Genomic DNA, 24,580 nt, shown 5'->3' with positions numbered 1-24,580 from the left:
AATCTTGGATTTTATCATTTTAGGTCACCTAAAAATAACCTCTTTTCACAAAATGTTGTCCTCTCTTTGCAAACCAGATCGTATTTCATATAATGCTTTATACCGTAATCAAATGGGTGAGTCATTTGCAGGACGCATAACAGGGTTTTTAAAATTTTGCCAAGGTAGAAACTTTAAAAGACAAAGTTCAGAGGTGCACAGATGGAAGCGCTCAAGGATAGAACTTTAAAAGTGACTGAAACCACTGGTGTTCACTTATATTTTAACCCAGCATCACACCACAGTCACTTGAGGAGCTTTTCAAAAATGCCAACGCCAAGACTGCATTCCAAAGAGACTGAATCAGAATCCCTGGGCTTGGGCCTGAAATTATTGGGCATAAAAATTATTCCAAAGCTTCCCAGTTGGCTTTAACATGCAGCTAGGATTCAAAACATTGGCCTGGTCTTTGTACTTATTAACATACACGTTTTTTTTTGTTGTTGTTGTTGTTGGTTTTTTGTTGTTGTTGTTTTTTGAGACAGGGTCTCACTAAGTTGCTGAGACTAGCTTTGAACTAGCAATCCTCCTGCCTTAGCCTCCCAAACTGCTGGGATTACAGTTTGTATGCCACCCCACCCAGGTTTTAGCATACACTCAAATATTAAGGTATCAGCACTAATATTACTTTATTCTTAGAGAACTGTCATTCAACTAAATGTAAACCTTTAAATTATCTAGTATTCCAATATTTAAGTCCAATACTCAACAACTGATCCCCCATAATCACATGCAGATGATAGATATTTTAACAATCAAAATTACAATGATTACCTTTCTTTAGAAAAAGTGTGAAATTATTAATAATGCAGAACATATTATTGTGAGATTTCTATGATAATTCCAGCTTCAAATCCTCCCAAACAATTGATAATGCAAACACCTAACAGCTTGCAAGGTACTAAGAGGATAGGGTGTACCTCAGATGGAAGACCAGGAATTTCAGGCAGAATAAATCAATCAAGGCCATGACATAGACAGTAAAAAGTGCAGATTCTCATAGAATGGAGGAGAGAATTCCGTATGATAGTGTGATAAAGACAAACAGCAGAAGCTGGAAGAGGGGAGACAGCTAAGATTGTCTGTAGGTTGAAAAGGTCTCAATGACAGGTAAAGAAACTTAGGTATTGGTATAAAGGCAATGGAGAGTTGTTTTTTTTTAATCTGGTGCCAGGTGCAGTGGCACACACCTGTAATCCCAGCAGCTCTGGAGGCTGATCAGGAGGATCCCAAGTTCAAAGCCAGGCTCAGCAACAGCAAGCTCTTAGCAACTCAGTGAGACCCTGTCTCTAAATAAAATACAAAATAGGACTGGGGATGTGGCTCAATGGTTGGGTGTCCCTGAGTTCAATCTCTGGCACAAAAATAAATAAATAATATGGTCTTTTACTTCCAAGATGGTATAGATGTATTTTCTCCTATTCCCCTCGCTGTGCAACTAAAAGCTCTAGATATCACACTCAAAATAAGCATTAACAAGTCTGTGAAAGATGGCGAGAGGAAGGCTGACTGGCTAGGAACCTCAGAACCAGAGGAACAACTCAGCGAGTAGCCTGGGTTTTCTATTTGCCATGTATATCTCAGACTTGCTGGTGAAAAGCTAGCAACCTGGAAACACCACCAAAAGACAAAGAAAAAACAACAAAAACCACAAGACCAGGAAGGAGCAGTACCACAAGACAATTTGACAGTAACAGGGCTACTCTAGCCAAACAAAACACTGCAGCCCAGAAAGGGCAGAGTAGGGTGCCCAGACCTCTGTATCAAGGTGCCCAAGACCCCCCAAAATGATCATAGAAGGCCAAGTAAAGATCAGGCTTTCATCTGGTAATGAGCCCCTGCTCCCATTCCCCATCCTATTGGGTAAGTACAGCCCATATGAGGGGCCCTGTTACAATTATCTGGCAAAGATTTTAAAGTAGTACAACAAAAACTTTCAACAAGCATTATGAACATGCTTGAAGCAAATGAAAAAACAAAACACCTCACCAAAGAAACAGAAGATAAAAAGAAGAACTGAATGGAAATGTTAGAATTGAAAAATATAACAGCCAAGTAAAAAAGTTCAGCAAATGAGCTCAACAACATAAAAGTAGGTCAAATGAAAGAATTCAGTGAAGTAAGGGCTGGGGTTGTGGCTCAGTGGTAGAGTGCTTGCCTAGCATGTGGGGGCCCTGGGTTCCATCCTCAGCACCACATAAAATAAATAAATAAAGATATTGTGTTCAACTACAACTAAAAAATAAATATTAAAAAAAAATTCATTGAAGTAGAAGATAACAGTGACACCTTTTTTTTTTTTTTTTTTACTTTTTAGTTTTTAGTGGACACAATATCCTTATTTTACATTTATGTGGTGCTGAGGATCGAAGTCAGTGCCTCAAGCATTCTGGACAAGCATTCTACCACTGAGCCATATCCCAACCCCAACAGTGACACCATCTTAACAATGAAAGAAAACAGAAAAACAGGTGAACAGATCCTCATTGAACTATGAAACTACAACGGAAGATCTCACATTTGTGTCATAAAGTCTCCGAAGAGAAGAAAGTAACATGAGTGAAAAAGAATTTGGAGACATAATGACTTAAACTCCCCCAATTTGGCAGGATACAGAAGATAAAAAGAAGAACTGAATAGAAATGTTGGAAGTGAAAACTATAACAGCCAAGTAAAAAAGTTCAGCAAATGAGCTCAATAGCATAAAAGTAGGTCAAATGAAAGAATTCACACACACACACACACACACACACACACACTCAAGAAGTTGAATGATGGCTGGTGTAACACCACTTGTTTGGCAAGTATGAGGTCCTGGGTTCAATTCCCAGTACCAACGAAAAATAAAAAGTTGAAGGAAGCCAAAATAGGTTAGAATCCAAACCACCTGTCCTAAGATGCATCATAATTAAATTTCCAAAAAACTAGGACATCTAGGCACAGTGGCACATGCCTGTAATCCCTGTCACTCTGGAGGCTGAGGCAGGAGGACTACAAATTTAAGGCCAACTTCTGCAACTCAGCAAGGCCCTAAGCAACTTAACAAGTCCTGTCTCAAAATAAAAAATAAAAAGGGAAAAAAGATGGTGGAATGAGATGGACATCATTACCCTAAGTACATGTACGAAGATGTGAATGGTGTGAATATACTTTATATACAACCAGAGATATGAAAAATTGTGCTCAATATGTGTAATATGAATTGTAATGCATTCTGTTGTCATATATAACAAATTAGAATTGAAAAAAAGAAAAAGAAAAAAAAATAAAATAAACATAAAAGGGGCTGGGAATATAGCATAGTGGTAAAATACTCCTAGATTCAAGTCCTAGAACCAAAAAATAAAAATAAATAAAACCAAAGACAAAGAAAACATTTAGAAAAAGTATGAAATCTTACCCAATAGGAGAAAGAACAATTCAAATGCAGGCTTCTCATCAGAAACCATAGAGGTAAGAAGGAAGTAGCACAATACAAATACAGAAAGAACAGACTGTCAACCAAGAATCCTACGCTCAACAAAAATATTTTTTTGGAGCCAGGCAGGATATAACATGCCTATAATTCCAGCCACTCTGGAGGCTGAGGCAGAAAGATCACAAGTTCCAGGCCAGCCTCAGCAATTTAATGAGACTCCATCTCAAAAATTTTAAAAAAGGGGGGCTGGGAAATTATCTCAGAGTTAAGAGTGCACCTGGGTTCAATCTGTAATTCTGCAAAATAAATAAATAATATAAAATGAATAGATATCTTTTGGGCTTAAGAAAGAAAATCAAGACATTCTGAGATGAAAAAAAATCCAAGCAACCTAGGCACCATGGAGTATGCCAAATTCCAGAAATGGTGGATGCTGAGGCAGGGAGATTCCAAGTTCAAGGCCAGCTGTAACAATTTAGGGAGACCCTGTCCCAAAATAAAAAGGACTAGGGATGTGGCTCAGTGGTAGAGTATTCCTGGGTTCATTCTCCAATACCAAAAACATTTAAAAAAATAAATAAATAAAAGAGAGAAAGGAGGGAGAGAAGAGAAAAAATAAAAACTAAGCAAATTCGTCACCAACAGACATATAGCTAAAAGTAATTCTCTAAATAGAAAAATCATGATAAAAGAGAGAACTGCACACTATTGGAGGAGAAAAGAACAAAGTAAGGAAAAATATGCTGAATATAATAGGTTTTTCTTGTCCTTCTGTTTTCTAAAGTAAGTTCGACAGTCAAAGCAAAGTGGTTCTAATACCTAAAGCAACCATCACTCATTTTGCAAGGATATGCAATGAGGTATACTCAAAAACACAACAGATAAATTAAGATGCAATTTTAAATTATGATCAAGTCACCCACTGGAAAGTAGGAAAAAAGACAACAGAACAGAAAAAGAGAGACAAGCAGAAAACAAAAAATAGAATGGCAAACTTAAGTCCTCACATAACAACTACGTTAAGCATAAACAGTCTAAATACATTGAGATATAAGCAGAATGGATCAAAAAACATGACCCAACTATATGCTGCCTATAAGAAACTCACTTTAAATATAACCATAAAGACAGGCTGAGATTAAAAGGATGGGAAAAAAGGATACATCATGTAAATATTAACCAAAAAAAATGCAGGAGTGGCTACAATGATATTTAAAATATTTCTTCAGAGGAAGGAAAATTATCAGAGTCAGAGAGAAACATGACATAATACAAAATTCAATCCATCAAGACAAAACAATACCAAATGTGTATGCACCAATGACAAAGATGGAAAAAATAAGCTAAAACAATCATCCACAATTACCTTATCATTGCAGACTTCAAAATCTCCCTCTCAACTACTGATAGAACAACTAGAACAGAAAATCAACAAGGATACAGAACTCAACTATTGATTAATCAAGTTTCTAGTCTTCTGGAAACTTAGTCTTCTCTGACTAAAATAGTATCAAACTAGAAATCAGTAAAAAAAAAAAAGAGAGATAAAAGGAAAGTCTTCAATTGCTTAGAAACCAAGTAACACATCTGTAAATAACCTATGGGAAGGTCAAAGCATAAGGCTAATGGTAGACCTCACTGAAAAAAATCTATTAGGCAGTCCACTTAAATCCAACTTTGAGGAACACATAAAACAGGAAGTAGTCTCCCATTATCAAAATCCACTTGCATGTATATTCTTTTATTAGCTATCTAGGTATTGTTTATAACCAGAATACAGTCAGGCACATATTTTCTAAAAGATTAATTCCGGGTATGTGGGTGTGGCGCAGTGTTACATGTGGGTTCAATCCCTGCCATGGAAAATAATAATAATTAATTCCAACTTTGTATGAATTATATAAAACCATTTTCCCCAGTAAAAGTCTAAGTTCATTATACTTAGGAAAGTCTAGAAAACTCAGCTTTAGAAAATAAAAGCTATCCAAAGATATTTAGAAAAGTAAATAACTGGAAATAACTTAAATTTCTAAATAAATTTATATAGATAAAGTAAACTGAAAATTTTGCATAATCCATGAGCTTCCAAACAAGAAGCTCCAAGTGAAATCAAAAAATACACTGAACTGGCCAGGTGCCATGTCAGTGGCAGACCTGTAATCCCAGCCTCTCAGGAGGCAGAGGCAGGAGGATCCAATTTCAAGGCCAGCCTGAGCAATTCAGAAATACACCATCCCATACTGGGGAAATAGCTCAGTTGGTAGAGAGCTTGCCTCAGATGCACAAGACCCTGGGTTCAATCCACAAAAAATAGAAATAAAAATAAAAAAAGAAAGAAAAAGAAATACACTGTCCCAATATTAAAAAAAAAAAAAGAGATGAAAATATAGGTAGAGCACCCTGGGTTTAATCCCCAGTACCACCCCTTCCCCAACCCCGCCCCCACCAGCAAAAAAGACACTGAATTGAATAAAAATGAAAATACATTATATTGAAAAGTATGAAACACAGCTAAAACAATGCTAAAGTAAAATTTATAGCACAAAAATATGGCCAACTGCATCTGGATATGGTCAACTGCATCTGGGCAAAGATACAAAGATGATTCTATGAAAAAAGACTATCTTTCCAACAAAAGATATAGGAGCAATTGCATATGCCCAGGCAAAAATGAATCTTGAACTAAGTCTCACAACTTATAAAGAATTAACTTGGGCTGGGGATACAGCTCAGTTGGTAGAAAGCTTGCCTCGCATGCACAAGCCCTGGTTTCAATCCCCACCACCACCACAAAAAAAAAAAAAAAAAAAAAAAATTACCTTAAAAAAGATCATGGACTTATATGTAAAATGAAAAACTGTAAAACTTCAAAAGTAAACTTCCAAGATCTAGATTTCTAGATTTAAGCTAGAGTTTACAGCAAAAGCATAATCCATAAAAAAAAGAAAATTGATAAATTGAATTTAAAACTCTTTTATAAATGACCATATTAAGAGAATGAAGACGCAAGCGAAAGATAGGAAAAAACATTTGTGAGCCATATATCTAACAAAGAAACAGTGTTTAGAATATACATAGAATACTTAACACTAAAGAAAGAAAATAAAATCCAAACAGAAAATGAGCAAAAGACATTTTCCAAAGAAGATAGATAACAAATAAGCACATGAAGCGATGGTCAACATATTAGCTACCAGGAAAATACAACTTAAAACAGTGAGATATCACTACATACCTATCAGAATGCTGAAGTTAAAAACAGTCAAGCCGGTTACCACTGAGCTAAACGCCAGTGCTTGAGCATTATCTTCCAACTGGACTAACTGTTATGTCCTCACATGGTCTTTCCTCTGTGTGCACACATCACAGGTCTCTCTCATGTGTTCAAATTTCTTCTTTTTATGAGGACATCAGTCAAATAGATTAAGGGCTACCCTACAAACTTTAATCACCTCTTATAAGGCCTATTTCCAAGCAGTCACATTCTGAGATACAGCGCTAGGGTTTCAACATATGTATTTGGGAGGACATGACTCAGTCCATAACATTCAAACATTTCTAAAGAGAATTTAAAATCTTACAGACACTCTGAAAGATACTCTGACAATTTCCTTAAAAACCTAAACATGTAGCTACTACACAACCCAGAAATTGCACTTTTGAAGAAGCAGCACTTCCAAACTCATTCTATGAGGCCAATATCACCCTGATTCCAAAACCAGGCAAAAACACATCAAAAAAAGAAAACTTCAGACCAATTCTCTAATGAACACAGATGCAAAAATTCTCGATAAAATTCTGCCAAATCAATTACAAAAACATATCAAAAGATAATGCACCATGATCAAGTGGGATTCATCCCAGAGATGCAAGGTTGGTTCAACATATGGAAATCAATAAATGTAATTCATCACATCAATAGACTTAAAGATAAGAATCATATAATCATCTCAGTAGATGCAAAAAAAGCATTTGACAAAATATAGCACCCCTTCATGTTCCAAACACTAGAAAAATTAGGGAAAACAGGAACATATCTCAACATCATAAAGCCCCAGGCCAACATCATTCTAAATGGAGAGAAATTAAAGGCATTCCTTCTAAAACCTGGAACAAGAGAGGGATGCCCTCTTTTACCACTTCTATTTAACATAGTTCTTGAAACACTGGCCAGAGCAATTAGACAGACAAAAAAAATTAAAGCGATAGATACACATAGGAAAAGAAGAACTCAAATTAGCACTGTTTGCTGATGATATGATTCTACACCTACAAGACCCAAAAAGTTCTACCAGAAAACTTCTAGAATTAGTAAAAATGAATTCAGCCATGTAGCAGGATATAAAATCAACACCCATAAATCAAATGCATTTCTGTATATCAGTGACAAATCTTCAGAAAGGGAAACAAGGAAAACTATCCCATTTACAATAGCCTCAAAAAAAAAAAAAAAAAAAAAAACTACTTTGGAATCAACCTAATGAAAGAGGTAAAAGATCTATAAAATGAAAACTACAGAACCCTAAAGAAAGAAATCAAGAAGAAGATGGAAAGATCTACCTTGCTCTTGGATAGGCAGAATTAATATTATCAAAATGACCATACTACCAAAAGCACTATTCAGATATAATGCAATTCCAATCAAAATCCCAATGGCATTCCTCATAGAAATAGAAAAAGCAGTCATAAAATTCATCTGAAAAAACAAAAGACCCAGATTAGCTAAAGCAACACTTAGCAGGAAGAATGAAGCAGGTGGCATCACTATACCAGACCTTAAACTATACTTCAGAGCAATAGTAACAAAAACAGCATGGCATTGGCACCAAAACAGACTGGTAGACCAATGGTACAGAACAGAGGACACAGAGACTAACCCATAAAATCACAATTATCTTATATTAGACAAAGGCACCAAAAACATGCATTGGAGAAAAGATAGCCTCTTCAACAAATGGTGCTGGGAAGACTGGAATTCCATATGCAACAAAATGAAATTAAACCCCTCTCTCACCATGCACAAAACTCAACTCAAAATGGATCAAGGACCTAGGAATTAAACCAGAGACCCTGTGTCTAATAGAAGAAAAAGTAGGCCCTAATCTCCATCATGTGGTATTAGGCCCCAACTTCCTTAATAAGACTTCTTTGGCGCAAGAATTAAAATCAAGAATCAATAAGTGGGGTGGATTCAAACTAAAAAGTTTCTTCATAGCAATAAGAAACAATCTATGAGGTAAATAAAGTGCCTACATCTTAGGAGCAAATTTTTACCCCTCACACATCAGATAGAGCACTAATCTCTAGGGTATAAAGTATATAAAGAACTCAAAAAGCTAAACACCAAAAAAGCAAATAACCCAATCATTAAATGGGCCAAGGAACTGAACAGATCCATCTCAGAAGATGATATACAATCAATCAACAAATATATGAAAAAATGTTCATCATCACTAGCAATTTGAGAAATGCAAATCAAAACTACTCTAAGATTTCATCTCATTCCAGTCAGAATGGCAGCTATTATGAAGACAAACAACAATTAGTATTGACCAGGATGTGGGAGAAAAAAGGTCCACTCATATACTGCTGGTGGGACTGCAAACTGGTGCAGCCAATATGGAAAGCAGTATGGAGATTTCTTGGAAAACTGGGAATGGAACCACCATTTGACCCAGCTATCCCTCTCCTCGGTATATACCCAAAGGGCTTAAATACAGCATACTACAGGGACACAGCCACATCAATGTTTATAGCAGCACAATTCACAATAGCTAAACTGTGAAGCCAACCTAGATGCCCTTCAGTAGATGAATGAATTTTTAAAAAGGTGGCATATTTACACAATGGAATATTACTCAGCAAAAAAAGAGAATAAAATCATGGCATTTGCAGGTAAATGGATGGAGTTACAGAAGATAAGTGAAGTTAGCCAATCCCAAAAAAACAAATGCTAAACTTTTTCTCTGATATAAGGAGGCCGACTCATAGTAGGGTAGGGAGGGGGAGCTTTGTGCTTCCCCAAATTCATGAGAGAAATAGACAAACTCTAGATAGGAGAGAGGAGTGGAAGGGAAAGGGAGGGGGCACAGGGTTAGAAATGATGGTGGAATGTGATGGACATCATTATCCAAAGTACATGCATGAAGCCACAAATTGGTGTGAATATACTTTGTGTACAACCAGAGATATGAAAACTTTGTGCTCTATATGTGTAATATGATTTGCAATGCATTCCGCTGTCATATATAAATTTTAAAAATTAATTAAAAAAAGAAATTTCATTTTGAACATTTATCCCAGAAAAATGAAGATTCAAGTTCTTGAAAAACATGTATGTGGCTGGGCAAAGTGGCACACATCTGTAAACCCAGCAACTTAGGATGCTAAGGCAGGAGTACTGCAAATATTAGGCCAGTCTCAGCAACTTACTAAGATCCTGTCTCAAAATAAAAATAGGAGGGGCTGGTGATGTAGCTTAGTGGTCCTTTTCTGCACTATCTAATATTTGAATAATGTGTTCTAAAATAAAGTACTAGAATAATTATGATGGTATAGGGTTGGATAGAGAAATATAAGTTACCATATGTGGAAGGATTAATGATTAAGGCTGGCCAGGTTCTGTGCTAAGCCAAAACCATTCTGGCTCCAACACTAATGGTTTTCTTCACCAGTCTGTACCCAATGCTAAAGTGTCACCCAAAGCAACTACTGCAGTGCCCCGCATGAGCTTCACAAGAGATGTGCTACAGACTAAAGGTGCTTCCCAAAATCATGTTGAAATCTTAACCTCCAATGTGAGGGAATTAGAGAATGAAGCCTTTGAAAGGTGACTGGGTTATGGGCACAGAGACCTCATAAATGGGATTAGCATCATTATGAAAGAGATCTCAGATAGCATGTGAGGACACTGCAAGAAGATGACCATCTATGAACAAAGAACCTGTGCTACCAGACGCAGAATTTATCAGAGCCTTGATCCTGGACTTCCCAGCCTTCAGAAATGTAAGAAATAAATGTTTGTTGTTTATAAGCCACCCAGAAATATGGTATTCTGTTATAGCAGCCTGCACAGACAAGACCAAATATAAATGATAAAAATACTTTCTATCAACATTCTTATTTCCATAATATCTGATCTTAGCAAACTATTAAAAAGAAAAGCATTTATCTACTTTACTTAAATGATTCACACTAAGGTATAAATAAGTGATAGGCTTAAATATTCTCACAAGATATAAAAGCAGTCAGATCAAATGACATCTTAACAGAAATTTTATATTCAGGACTTAATTCAAGTGTCTTTATCTGCTTAATCCAGATGACCTAAAGCTTCCACTCACCTTTTTTTCTGATTCTGGAGTTCCCAGGTATTCTGGAAGTATAGAGATGCAAATTCTAAACTACAAAGTAGTATAGCAGCTTTCATTCCCATAACAATTCATGATCTGTGTGTGGTCTGCTCTCTGTCATACAGGGAGGAAATATCTGGAATAGAGCTTCTGTATCTGACTGAAGCTAATCCAAACCCTAAAGAACCATGGCTCCCCTTCCTCCTGTCCTCTAGTGCTTTAGGGTGGTATCCCTCCTACCTCCCGCCCCAGGAGTCCACAGTCTCCAGTCTCCCCTATCAGAATAGAAAAAGCCCTCAACAAGAAGTGAACTGTCTTGTAACAACTTAAATGCACATAAGGCAACTAGGAGAAACTATAACCATTGGGTTTGACTTGGCCCAATGGAAGGAGTGGAGGCATTATTTTTTATTTTGCCAAATTAACTTGGAAAATGGCTCTAGTACTGACACTGCACTGGAAAAACTCAGTTGAAAAGGTTAGCAGGTTCCCTGGGCTCTGCTCTGCCCTCGACCCTCTTTTAACTTTAATTATTCAGTAACCAAGAGTCTCAAATTCCAATGATACAGATTCCATTTTAAAGTGTTTACTTCCTTGTCCAGGTTGATATCCTTCCCTCTTTTCAGCACGGTCACTTTTTTTTTTAAATCTCCCTCTCTACCTCTCTAATCACAAATAATCTGTGTTTATATCCCAGAGTTCTTATAGCCTCCACCTTGTGAGGAGTAAATCAGAGGCAAATAATATACAGTGGCTACACTGACCTCATAAACACCCCAATTGGAACTCAGATTTAAGGAAGAGAGCAAAGGACCACCACCACCATCCCATTCAGCTGTGTGGCGAGTCGGCTTCCTACCACTATAACAACAAATGACCTGAGATCAGCTTATCAAGAGAAAAGGTTTATTGTTGCTCATGATTTGGAGGTTCCAATCCATAATCAGTTAGCCCTGTTGCTTTTAGGCCTGTGACAAGGCAGAAGCTCACCTTATGGCAAGAAAGCAAAAGGGAGAAAGAAGAAAGAACCCAGGTCCCACAATCCCCTTCGAGGCCACACCTCCCATGACCTCAAAATCTCTCACTAGGTCCCATCTCTTAAAGTCTCCACCAACTGCCAAGAGCACCAAGCTGAGAACCAAGCCTCTAACACAAAGATATTTGGGGGCATTTAAGATACAAACTATAGCAAGCTGATAAAAAATGTGATTCAGTGTTTTTTTTTTTTTTTTTTTTTTAATGGAGGAAGAGAAAGAAGGGTAGGAGAGTGGTTTGGGGGAGAAGGCAACTTAATAACAACCAATAAATAGTTCTCAATATCAGAAAAAAACTGACTGGCAATGATTGCATGCTGTAGAAGAAAATGGGAAAGAAAAACTTCCAAAATTGGATATTAATATTAATTCTAATCATATGCGCAAAAAGCTTTTACTTTCTGCCTAACTATTATGTAAAATAATAAAAATGCATATCATAAAAGATGTCAACTAATTTTGTTTCACTTAATGTGACTACAAACTTTCCATCAACTCCTGCCTCTGAGTCTCATTCATTGTCATGTGCAAATTTTAGCAGTAATTCCTTTTAAAACTTAAAAACATTTCCAAGATACCACATTATCATACTAAAAGAAAAATTAGCAATTTAATACTCCCAGCTCTCTGATTACCCATCCTGCAATTACAGTTATTTCTTCTAGTTTTTTCCAGGTTCAAACTATTTCACACCTAGTTTCTATAATAATTTCCCCAAAACATTTTATCACTTCCCACTGATGAAGCACAAATGAGTTCACAACATGCAGCACCAAAATCAAAACTCGCAAGGCAAGGTGGTGCATGTCTGTAATCCCAGACACTCCAGAGACTAAAGCAGGTAGATTCCAAGTTCAAAGCCAGGCTCAGCAAGTTTTCAAGGCCCTAAGCAACTTAGTGAGACCCATCTCAAAATAAAAAGGGTTAGGTGTGGAGATCAGTGGTAAAACAACCCTGGCTCAATCCCAGTACCCCATTAAAAAAAAAAAAAAATCCAAACTTTTAAATGACTCAGTGAGGTGGTGCTCAAATTAATTCACAACAAAAGAAATGGACCTAGAGATCAAAGGTCAAACAATTTGGTGACACAAGGGACACAGAAACACAGATCTTCTCATATATTCCTGGCAAAATAGTGCATCTACAAAGGTAAGTGTGGTAATATCTATCAAAATTATAAAAGCAAGTACCTTTGATCCAAAATCCTACTGCTAGGAATTGTCTAAGTCTGCCTCACCACTATGTGTGAAATAACATACACCAAATTATTACTTGCTATATTATTATAACAGAAAAAAACTGAACAGTAAAATTGTAATAATAGCAAACACTATCCAACACTTAGTTTCATGCCAGACACTGTCCTCAGCACTTCGCACATTTCTTCATTTAATCCTCTCACCGACCCTATAAAGTGGAGCTAGTAATATCCCCATTGTACAGATGGGAAAAAAGAGGCCAAGTTAAAATAATATGAAGTCAAAATGCTAGTCTGGAGCCAGAAATTGAACCCAAGTAGTCAAATTCCAAAGTCTTTTTCCCATTACAATTTACTGAACCACCTAAATATACATCAATAAGGCAGTGATTTCTTAACATAAATGAAAATCCAACAGAACGCAGTAGCACACGCCTATAAAACCAGCTACTTAGAAAGGTGAAGCAAGGATCACAAGTTCAAAGCCAACCTGGTCAATTTAGGGAGAACCTGTCTCAAACATAAATAAATAAATAAATAAATAAATAGGGCTGGAGATGTTGCTCAGTGATAAAAGAGTGCTCCCGGTGCAAACCCCAGTACTGCAAAAAGAAAGAAAAAATATCATTTGTGTAAAAAAGATGGGGAAGCACATTTCTACATGGGGTATTTCTGAAGAACACATATTAAACCTGATGATACAAGTCAACTTCATGGAGGAGAAAACCAAATAGCTAAAGAACAGGAATAAAAGGAAGCTCTTTAGGCTTAGTGGGGCATGGTGGCCCAAGTCTATAGAACCAGCTACTTAGGAGGTGGAGGCAGAACAATCACATATTGAAGACCAGCCTGGCCAACTTTAGAAGATCCTGTCTCAAAATAAGACAAAAAGGGCTGAGGATGTTGCTCAAGGATAACACACCCTTAGGTTCAATCCCCAGTAATACTACCAAAAAAAAAAAAAAAAAAAGGAAGCCATTCTAATGTGTCACCTTGTACCTTTAAACTTTGAAACATATGAATCTGTTACCTATACAAAAACAACCACCTTTTAAAATGGAAAGGATAGTGAGGACCTGAAATAAGACAAAGACAGTAGAAACAATGTAAGAAATTAGTTAGAAAAACAAAGATTTTTTAAAAATCCAATTTCCTGCATCTATCCTTTAAAGCTGACCCTCTTCCTCACTCTCTGCACCAACTTCTCTTTAACGCAATACAGACATTTTATTCTAGCTGAACCAATCTGCCTGCCAATCCCAACAAATCAGCTTTTTCCTCAAATCCACAATTCTCTCTGCAAAATCTAGCTCTAAACTTAAAAGCCACCCACCTATTGTGCTAGTTAGCATCTTGTATGTTTATCTATACCAGGGATAGCAAACACCAGCACTCATGCAATCAGGACTCCTACCCATGACAATAAGCACTGCTCAGTGATCACAGTACCCTTTTTCCACTAAATCCAGATGCTGCCTCTAACTCTCCTCAGTGCAGTGTTCCAGGAAGCCACTATTACAGACACAGCTGGCCCATGAATAAAACCTTTGACCAAATTGTCTTGATAGATTTCATGCATATTTATTTACATATATTCCATTTTGTTCTGAAAAGGATTGAAGATATAGCAATACATGAATGTAAGAAAAATTAATAAATTATAAGAATAAAGTGAAAAATCAAAAAGGGTGCTAAGGAAAAGGCTAACACATGCACAGCATGAAACCTATCTACTCATTCAGGAGTGGGGGGCAAATCTAGCTTTGGCAGCTAGAAGCCTTCACAAAAGGAAAGCCCAGTCCACAGACCAAGTGATAAACAGAAGAAAACTCACAAGGAGAGTTATTATTCTTGGTGCTTAGGCCATACAGCAATTTTTATAAAGCAGAGAGAGCTCTATAGAATGACCAAGACATAAAGACACATAGCCAAAAGGCTAGGCTGTTTCTGATAGCATCCCTCAGGAGAGCCCTTTGGCACATTACCAAAGCTCAATTCAACAAAATTGATTTTACAAAGAACAGGCACAAGTTTTCACAGTCCTCTGTGCTTTTACTTGGTTTCCTCCTTCATTGCCTCCCTAATTAGATTACAAACACTTTGAAGACAAGAATCATCTCTTCTAATTCTTACATATAGTTCCAAGGTGTTTTGCATTCTACAAAACAAGCATTCAGTGTCAGCAAGAATTTGCATAGTGCAATTCCAACCTACTCCAATAAAAGCTCCATAACCTAAACATGGTGATTCCCACATTCCTACTAAATAAGTAGGCTAAAATGAAGCCTCGATGGATAGACTTCTAAACCTTCTTTGTGATTACCAAATAAAAATCTCATTTGTGATATCCTAACTGCGTTTTTAGTTTTGCATATACCAAGCACAAAGCTTGCAGAAGTACCAAATCAATATCACTGAATCTGATCCAATAAACTGAAACTCATAAGCAAAAGCTTTAGCAAGCCCTATTAAAGGAAAGACAATATTACTATCTTTCAAGAATATAATCAATAACTCTTTTACAAACCAGCTGACAAAGGCATGTTCATTGGTTCATTTTCTACATGACTCTGCAAGAACTCTAGAAGACAATGAATTATAACGCAGATTTTCTCTACTTCTTTCCAAGAATCTGCAGTTTCTGCAAACATCAAACTGCCAGAGAAAGGTACTTCCCAGCTCTACACACACACACACACACACACACCACTATCAGACAAGCTTATATTTCCTTGTATGACTATCACCTACCCCCTCTTTTTTACCTTGTCATACTGGAAATGCAATGAGGACTAAGTAATAAATTATTGAGGTAAAGGGATATGAGCAACATAAGTATAAAAACTTAAAATTACCACTCTTAACCATAGGCATTAAGGCACATTAACAATCCTGTATTTAATATTCATGGAAACCATTAATAAATAAGCAGTTTCGCCTTACCCTGGCTTGGCTGAATATGCACTTAGTATTTCAGTTTACAGTACACTCCTCATTTGGTATTCCCAGTACACAGGAACAGTCCCTTTCATCCCCAGGAAGGGACAGTAGTAATGAATGAAAGAACTTGGCCAAGCCTGCAAAGAGTTAGTTCTCTTACCCTTTTGTTACAAATAAGGAAAGAGGGATCTGAGCAGTTAGGTGATTCATCCAAGCTCCGTGGCTCGTAAGTACAGTACAGACCCAGGATTTAGCCTAATGTTCTAGCAGCCTTATAACAGCAGACCACAGCGGCTCATGTTTGTCCCGTTTGGGAACTCACCACATGAAAACAGTGTTTGACTATTTGAAAACCTATTAAATACCAAACACTATACTAATCTCTTTTCCTCATAACTACCCTATAAAGTAGGTGTTGTTATCCCATTTTACAGAGAAATTAACCTGTCCAAAGTCACAAGGCTAGCAAATTATAATGTAAAATAATCCCAAAGAGCACAAGAGATCTAGGGAGGTGGCCAGTGGTAGAGCATGAGGCCCTAGGTTCAATCCCCAGCACCACAAAAACAAAACAAAATTAAAAGACCGCCAGTATTTGGAAATCACTGTCTACCAAAAAATTAAATCTAATATAGTGGGAATGTGTCTGCCTATTTGCTGGCACATTCCTAGCTCCACCATTCAATTTCCTTAAATTTGTTCCTATTAGGCCAAAATGTAAATATAAAACCACAGTAACTTGCATTCATATAGCATGATATAGTTTATGCTAGAATTTTTTCATTTTTAGAAGATGTAAATACTGAGCGTTTTCATACATTACCTCATATCTCATCTAATACTTTGAAGACTCTTGTGAGGTAGGAACTAATGCTTTGCAGGTGAGAAAACAGAACTTTGCAGAGGATAAAGTAACCTGCTTAAGGTTATACAACTAGTAAAAAGATGCATTGGACTTTATCCTGGCCTAAGTGAAAAGCCCATATACTGTTACCTACACTGAGTCATTTAATCATTTACTTCCGTCAACTGACTCAAAATGAAACAGAAAAACAAGTGCCTGCCGAAACCTAATAGAACAATAAAAACTGGAAAAATTAGAAAGGTCATCTCAGATAGTTTCCCTCCCCCACAGTTGTCAGGTGATTTCTAATAAACATTGAAAGGGCAGACATTTCAAACTATTCCATAACACAGAAAAAAGCAGAAAGTGTAAATGGGAAAAGGAACTGAACAGATACTTCACAGAAGAAGAAATACAAATGGTCAACAAATACATGAAAAAATGTTCAATATCACTAGCAATCAGAGAAATGCAAATTAAAACTACACTGAGATTGCATCTCACTCCAGTCAGAATGGCAATCATCAAGAATACAAATACAGGGAGGAGGTTAGCAAGGATGGTGGAATGTGATGAACATCATTTACCATGTATGAAGACACGAATTGGTGTGAACATACTTTATATACAACCAGAGATATGAAAAATTGTGCTGTATATGTGTAATAAGAATTGTAATGCATTCTGCTGTCATTTATTTTTAAAAAATCAATTTAAATTTTTTTTTAAAAAAAGAATACAAATACAAGTAACAACCGGGTGTAGCACACACCTGTAATCCCAGATGCTCAGGAGGCTGAAGAAGGAGAATCTCAAATTCAAAGCCAGCAACAGCAGAGGCGCTAAGCAACTCAGTGACACCCTGTCTCTACTGAGTGCCCCTGAGTTCAATCCCTGGAACCCAACCCGTGCCCTGCCAACCGCAAAAAAAAAAAAAAAATACAAGAACAAGAAATGTTGGTGAGGATGGAGGGGAAAAGGTAAGCTCATAAATGCTGGGTGGGACTGCCAACTGGTGCAATCACTCTGGAAAGCAGTATAGAGATTCCCTGGCAAACTTGGAATGGAAACACCAATTGACCCAGTTATCCTACTCCGCTGCAAATACCCAAAGGACTTAAAATGAGCATACTATAGTTATATGGCCACATCAATGTTCATAGCAGTTCAATTCACAATAGCTAAGCTACAGAACCAACCTTCAACAGATGAATGGACAAAGAAAATGTGGTACATATACATAAAAGACTAATACTCAGGCATAAAGAAGAATTAAATTATGGCATTTGACAGTGAATGGATGGAACTGGAGATTTTCAAGTAATATGCAGATGCCAACTCACAATGGGTGGTGAGAGGTTTCCAGATTGATTAAACAAGGGGAAATGGGAGGAAGGGAGGGAGAATGGGAATGGGAAAGAATAGAATTAATTGGACATACCTTTCCTATATTCCTATATGAATACACAACCAGCATAACTCCACATTATGTACAATCACAAAAATGGAAAGTTATACTCCATATATGTATGATATGTCAACATACACTCTACTGTTATGTATAACTAACATAAGTTGAAATGAAAAAAAAATAAACTGATTACAAAAAGGGGGGGAGTACCCCATTCATCCATAAGGGCTGGCTTATTCTTGACACTAAAACCAGGCAAGGATAACCAACTTAATAGCAAACATAAATGTGTTTATCCTGTGTAAATACAGATGCAAAAGTATCAACACACTGTAGTCAAAAATGAAGGGCTACATATGGTATAATCCCATGTGTAAAAGAAAAACCATTCTGAATACACAAATTGCAGGATATGAAATGTGCATTTGTATGTACATATGACCTTGATATGAAATGTGTATTTGTACATAATCATGCACATGCACAAAGTCAAAAATACAGGTTTGGAAATATAAATCACTAACTGTAGATATAGTTGTTATTTAAGACAAAGTGGTCCTAGTGGTGAAGAAAGAAAAGAAACAGGAAGCAAAGGGAGGTCTCCAGTTTTTATGTACCCATAAATTACTTGAATTTTTGTATTTAACATGTATTGTTTCACAATTAAAATTATATAAATTAAAAGCAAATTCTAAATATACTTTTCCTTTATCTCCTTAACTTATGATAGCAAAAACTAATTATTTTACTCACTATCTGCTTATTCATTCCTTAAACACTTAGGGTACAACTTCTGTGCAAGGGTACTGAGCTAGGTATCTGGAAAACAAATGTGTGACAGTTATCAGGTAATTAGAATCTCTCATAACGATTACTTCCTTCCGTAAGATATAATATTGAGTTTTAACTCAAATTCTAATTTTTATCACTTTAATCTTTTAGATCATTCCATCTCTAGAATTCTACATTTTCTGAAATTTATAATGCTTTTCTTCTAAAAAATTTTTTTTTAAGTAGCAGATAATTTTTCCATTTTTTTACTTAAAAAAATGCATCTGTAGTAATTCAATTCAATTCAATGCTGGACAGTGGTATGCCAAGATGAATAACTAACACATGGCTCTACCTAGTTTCTAAGGAGCTAATAATTCTGCATACATGTCTGATGTAGAGTTGTATATAAAAACTGAAATAAGTACCTATCAGCCTGTACTTCAGAGTCAAACTGGCAAATCGCCCTCTTCAAAAATAAAAGTTAATTTCAGTTTAACCCCCCAAAATCTTAATGTTTATACAAAAGGTAATGCCTACTTTACCATTAGAGGAAATCAATTAATGGGAAAATAAAGACCATGGAAGTTGCAGAGGAATGGAATTTCAGTGAAAAGGAATGGGTTCTATTCTCAGCTACATCACTAGAAAGCTCTTACCAAGTTAGTCACTTTGGATCTGTTTCCACCCTATGGCATTCACATCGACCTTATTAGGACAGAAGAAAACAAATATTTGAAAAAAGCATAACAAAAATCTGGTGAATATGGGGCAGTGTGGCCATAGCACCTACTTCTTTTTCATTTGATTTAATTTTTTATTTATTTTTCCCCCATTCTGTCACTGATTAGCCAACGATTTCACAAACACAATGTAACTTCTGTATCCCTTATCAAGTGAAAAGAATGCAGGAAGTAGAGTGAGAAGTTTATAGTCAGACCTTCTTACTAGTTATAAGCTTAAAAAACAAGCTACTGAATTTCTTTGCACTTTCTTTTCTTAGCAGCAGATCAGATAATACCTTATAGGGTTATTGATAAGATTAAATGAGAAAATACATGTGTAAAACATAAACTTAGAAACCATTACAAATATTTCCCCCAAAGCAAATGTACAACAAAACATGAAAAGATACAATACAAAAGAAAAACCACAATGAGACACCACTTAACAGCCACTGGGATGGCAGCCATCAAAAAGTCTAACACTAACAAGTATTGGCAAGAAGTGGAGAAAACAGAACCCTCCTACACTGGTGGTGAGAATGTAAGATATACGGCAGCTATGGAAAACAGTTTAGCAGTCTCAAAAAGTTAAATAGAATCAACATCTAAAACTCAGCAGTTCCTCAGTGAGATACATAGACATGAAAACATATGTCTACACAAAAACATTTATAAATAAGAGTTCACAGAAGCATTCTTTGTAATAGCCCAAAAGTGGGAATAATATAAATGTCCATTAACTGATGAACAGATAAACAAAATGTGGCACAGTCACAAAATGGAATATAATTCTCCATTAAAATCAATAATATGGGTGAAACCTGAAAACATGTCAAGTGAAAGACACAATGGGCCACACATTGCGTGATTCCATTTATATGAAATTCCAGAATTGGCAAATCCACAAAGACAAAAACTACATAAATGTTTGCCAGGTTCAAGAGAGGGCTGAGAAATGGCAGTGACAGGTCCAGGATAAGGGTTTCCTTTTAGGGTGATAAAGGTTTCCTTTTTTTTAATACCTTTGTTTTATTTATTTATTTTATGTGGTACTGAGGATCGAACCCAGTGCTCATGCATGCAAGGCAAGCGCTCAACCACTGAGCCACAACCCCAGATCCAAATGTTCTTGAATTAGTGTGATGTTTATATGATCTTGTGAACACAATAAAAGTACTGAAATATACAATGAATTCTATGGGGCTAGGGTTGTGGCTCAGTGGTAGAGCACTTGCCCCAACACCACATGTAAAATAAATGAATAAAATAAAAGTCCACCAAAAAAAAAAAAAATGAATTCTATGACATATAAAATATATTTCAAAAAACTACTACAGAAATTCAAGTTTCTGCTACTTTTTATTAGTTTAAGTATCCTGCTTTTCTCAAGAGGTTGCTCCTGTTGCTTCTAATAGCCATAAAGCTCTTTGAAGTTACATATCAAGCAAATGAATGGTATTTTTAATAAATTACAACTATTATGCCAATAAAACTTTCTACAAATCAGATTAATATGAAATAATTTCACTTATTCCCCCCAAAGTGTCCTTTATTAATACTGTGTTTAGGGAGTAGAAATAGTTCAAGGAGTCCTAACAGAATACATCTAAAAGATAAAAACTGTGACACTCTGTTTTTTTTCATTAGGGTCTATTTAGTTTCCAGATATATCCTTTGTAAGATTATCTGTTCAAAATGTCATTAAATGCCCATCAATCAGCTCAACTCCCAGTAGATGAAACTTTTCAACATCTATTTACCATTTTCTATGGTCTTCATTCTGCTGCCAGAATTCCAGTCCATTATTAGATCCCCTATCTCTTCCATCAAGTACTCCTCCAATCATTACTCACAGGTGTTAGAATGCTTGTTTTAAATGTAATATATTCTTTTTTTCCCCTTAATGTTAGGGAACTTATTAGAAAAGGCCCAATTTTTTAAGGTTAAATTTAGCCCAGAAGGTTTGAATAAATATTCAGCAAAATAACTTCCTAGAATTTGGGATATAAAAACAATCAACAGAGTTGTGTAATGCTTTCTACCTCCTTTGGGAATTTTTTTCATGTATTTAGTCATGGGGTAAAGACAGTCACCAACTTCTGTCTTCAAAAAGTATTATGCATAAAAGCTTCCTGGTTCTAGAACAAAGAAGTATTTTATTGCTCAAAGCAAAAGGAAGAGATTTTCCTTCTATTTAGTATTGTTGCACCAAAATAGCATACCAATGAAAGGAGCTAGGTATTGGCCTGCCCCAAGGTATGTAAATAAAGATAAATTGTTCTTTATTATGTATTGGGGGGTGGGGGGGAGTCTCAACACTAAGAACATAAGATTTATTGCCAGGTGAGGTGGTTTAACCTGCACCAGTAATACCAGCGACTCTGGAGGCTGAGGCAGGAGGATCACAAGTTGAGGAGACCCTGTATCAAACTACAAAATAAAAAGGGCTGGGATGTAGCCCAGTGGTACAGCACTCCCGTTCAATTCCCAGTACCACTAATAATAACACCAACAACATTTATCAAACCATAGAAAACCGTATGGGTTAAGATTTTCAACATGGAGCATACTTTAAGAGGCAATTTTAATTTGAGGAATTGCCAAACTATGCTGGGATGCATGGTAGGTACGCTTGATACAGGAAAAAAACGTGAAGAAAGGGATGACTTATCAAACAACTGCTATCCAGTTGCTCCCTCAACAGCACTCCCAACTTCTCTGGATGATGATGTCTGTGTATGACAGAAAGATGCCAAAGCACCAAGGGAACCACAGGGGCTGTCACGGCAGCAGTAAGTCCAAGCCGGGCAACCCAGGGTGAAATCTGGCCAGTACCCCCAAAGAGCTGGTCAGAATGCGGCTCTTTTCTCAATATGCGTCTGCCTAAATTATAAAAAATAAAGACAGAACCACACATTCCGACCAATTCGCCCTCTCCCTCCCCTTTGTGAGCCCACCACAGGCTGGAGGGACATTAACCTCCCGCAGGCCCTGGGAAGCCAAGCCCCACGCCGCGCGGGAGGCGTCCAGGGTCCTCCGGCCGTGTCCCCCACCCACCGGTCAGGGCTGGTCACCGGTCACACAAAGGAGCCGGCCATAGGCGCTGGACACCGGGGCTCGCCCCGCAGCCGGGCGACCCCTGTGCCCCCTGCACCCCGGGAGGGCGAGACCCGCCGGAAAATACGGGTTAACGCCCGAACCTGTTGCACGATGCGGGTCCCTTTCACCCAGAAAAAGAACAAGGGCGCTCCGGGGGGGAGGAGCGCGCGGCCCCCGGTTCCGCCGGCCGCGACCGCACCCGGCAGGCGGCGCGGAGGTAGGGGCTGCCCGCGGGGCTCCCACCTCAGGCGCTTTGTCTGCGGCGGCGGCGGGGACAGCAGGGGAGGTGGGGGCCGCGGGGGCGGGGAAGCCGGGGGCGCGGGCCGCGCGGTGGAAGAAAGCTCGGCCGCCGCCGCCGCCGCCACCGCCACCCGCCCGCGCTCGCCGCCGGCCGCGGGGCCTGCGCGCTCCTGCCGCCTGGCCTCGCGGCGGCCACACTCACCTGGCTGGCGCTGGCGCTGGCGGCCGGCGGCTCCGGGGCGTTGGGGAGGACACCGGGACGCTAGCGAGGCGCGGGCGGAGGCGGAGGGCGAGGCGGGAGGAAGGCGGGCTGGGGGCGGAGCGGGCCCAGGCGGCGGCGGCGGCGGCAGCGGCAGCAGCAGCTCCAGCTCCAGTCACTCGCGGCAAATCGCGTCCCGGCCCCTCCGTGCGTCATGCGGGGGGCGGCGGCGCGGGTGGCCTGGCCACCTCCCGGCACCCGCGGGCCGACCCGCGTCCGCGCGACCTGGCGTGCTCCCGGGTGGCTGCGGCGTAGCTACCCCGCCCGGCAAGGGAAGAGGGCGAGACCCGGAGTCCCAAGGGGGCTCGGGGGCTAGGGGCTGGGGCCTGGGCGAGGAGGGGTCTCTGACGCACCCTGCAGTCCCCACCCTCCGGAGCCCCAGCTCCCCAGCCCGGGGCAGTGTGGGTTAGTGGAAAGAGCGGTGGACCTGGGGTCAGAAGTGTGGGCTTAGGAAGGGCCACTGCTTGACACCTTGGCAAGTCATTTATTGCCGTGGCCTCATCCTGAAGTATGTAGAGTCCAATAGATTACCAAGGTCTATCAAAAGTCGAACATGCTAGCTAGTACCCTCTAACGGGAGACGCCAGAAAGGGGCTGTGTGGTATGGCTGAAGGATTCTGGCAGCTGGGGGAAAAGGGTTGCGGTGAGAGGCAGGGCTCTATTCAATATGGTTGTTTTGCCATGAGAATCTTTCTATTGGACACTCCAAAATTAATCCACAAATGGAGCTTTCTGATAATGATTACTTCCCTGTCTTTACCAACCCTACTTATTTTTCTCCAAATGTACTGACTTCAAAGTACTCTTTTCATTTTATTGCACAAATCATTTTTTTGTCATTTCCTGATTTCAGTTCAAGTCATCAGCTAATCCCTACAAAACCACAGTGGCCATGTGGTCCCAATCCCAGGCCTTCACAGAACTCACACTTGAGTATCACCTAGTTCCAATAAAGTCTTGCCATTCCAACAACTAGCACCACATTTCTCTCCTTTAAAAGTCTCTGTTTGAAAATTCCACGCATCAGCTGGGAGCAGTGGCGCATGCCTGTAATCCCAGCAACTAGACATGCAGAAGCAGGAGAATCACAAGTTGAGTCCAGCCTATGCAACTTCGGGAGACCTTGTCTCAAAATCTAAAATTAAAAAAGGGTTGGGACTGTAGCTCAGTGGTAGAATGCCTCTGGTTTTCAATCGCCAGTACCAAAAAAAAATAAATAAATAAATCTCACAGATGAACTCTTCCTCATA

The 24,580-nt window shown here is 38.5% G+C and overlaps 1 protein-coding gene across 2 annotated transcripts in view; it reads right to left on the bottom strand.

Moving 5' to 3' along the window:
* The window catches only part of Sestd1 (SEC14 and spectrin domain containing 1), a 128,143-nt gene extending 104,632 nt beyond the window's left edge, over positions 1 to 23,511 (bottom strand). The window contains exon 1 of one of the 2 annotated variants that reach the window (XM_027943977.2): positions 23,274 to 23,511. The gene's annotated coding sequence lies outside the window, so the exon portion shown is untranslated. Of the gene's footprint in view, positions 1 to 6,692; positions 6,752 to 23,273 lie in introns of those variants that run through there. The other variant, XM_071619020.1, reaches the window with a different exon arrangement.
* Positions 23,512 to 24,580: the final 1,069 nt, after the last annotated feature.

The sequence above is a fragment of the Marmota flaviventris genome, chromosome 11 (genome assembly GCF_047511675.1).
Source record: "Marmota flaviventris isolate mMarFla1 chromosome 11, mMarFla1.hap1, whole genome shotgun sequence".
NCBI lineage: Eukaryota > Metazoa > Chordata > Mammalia > Rodentia > Sciuridae > Marmota > Marmota flaviventris.
This window is presented reverse-complemented; position numbering and strand designations above follow the sequence as displayed.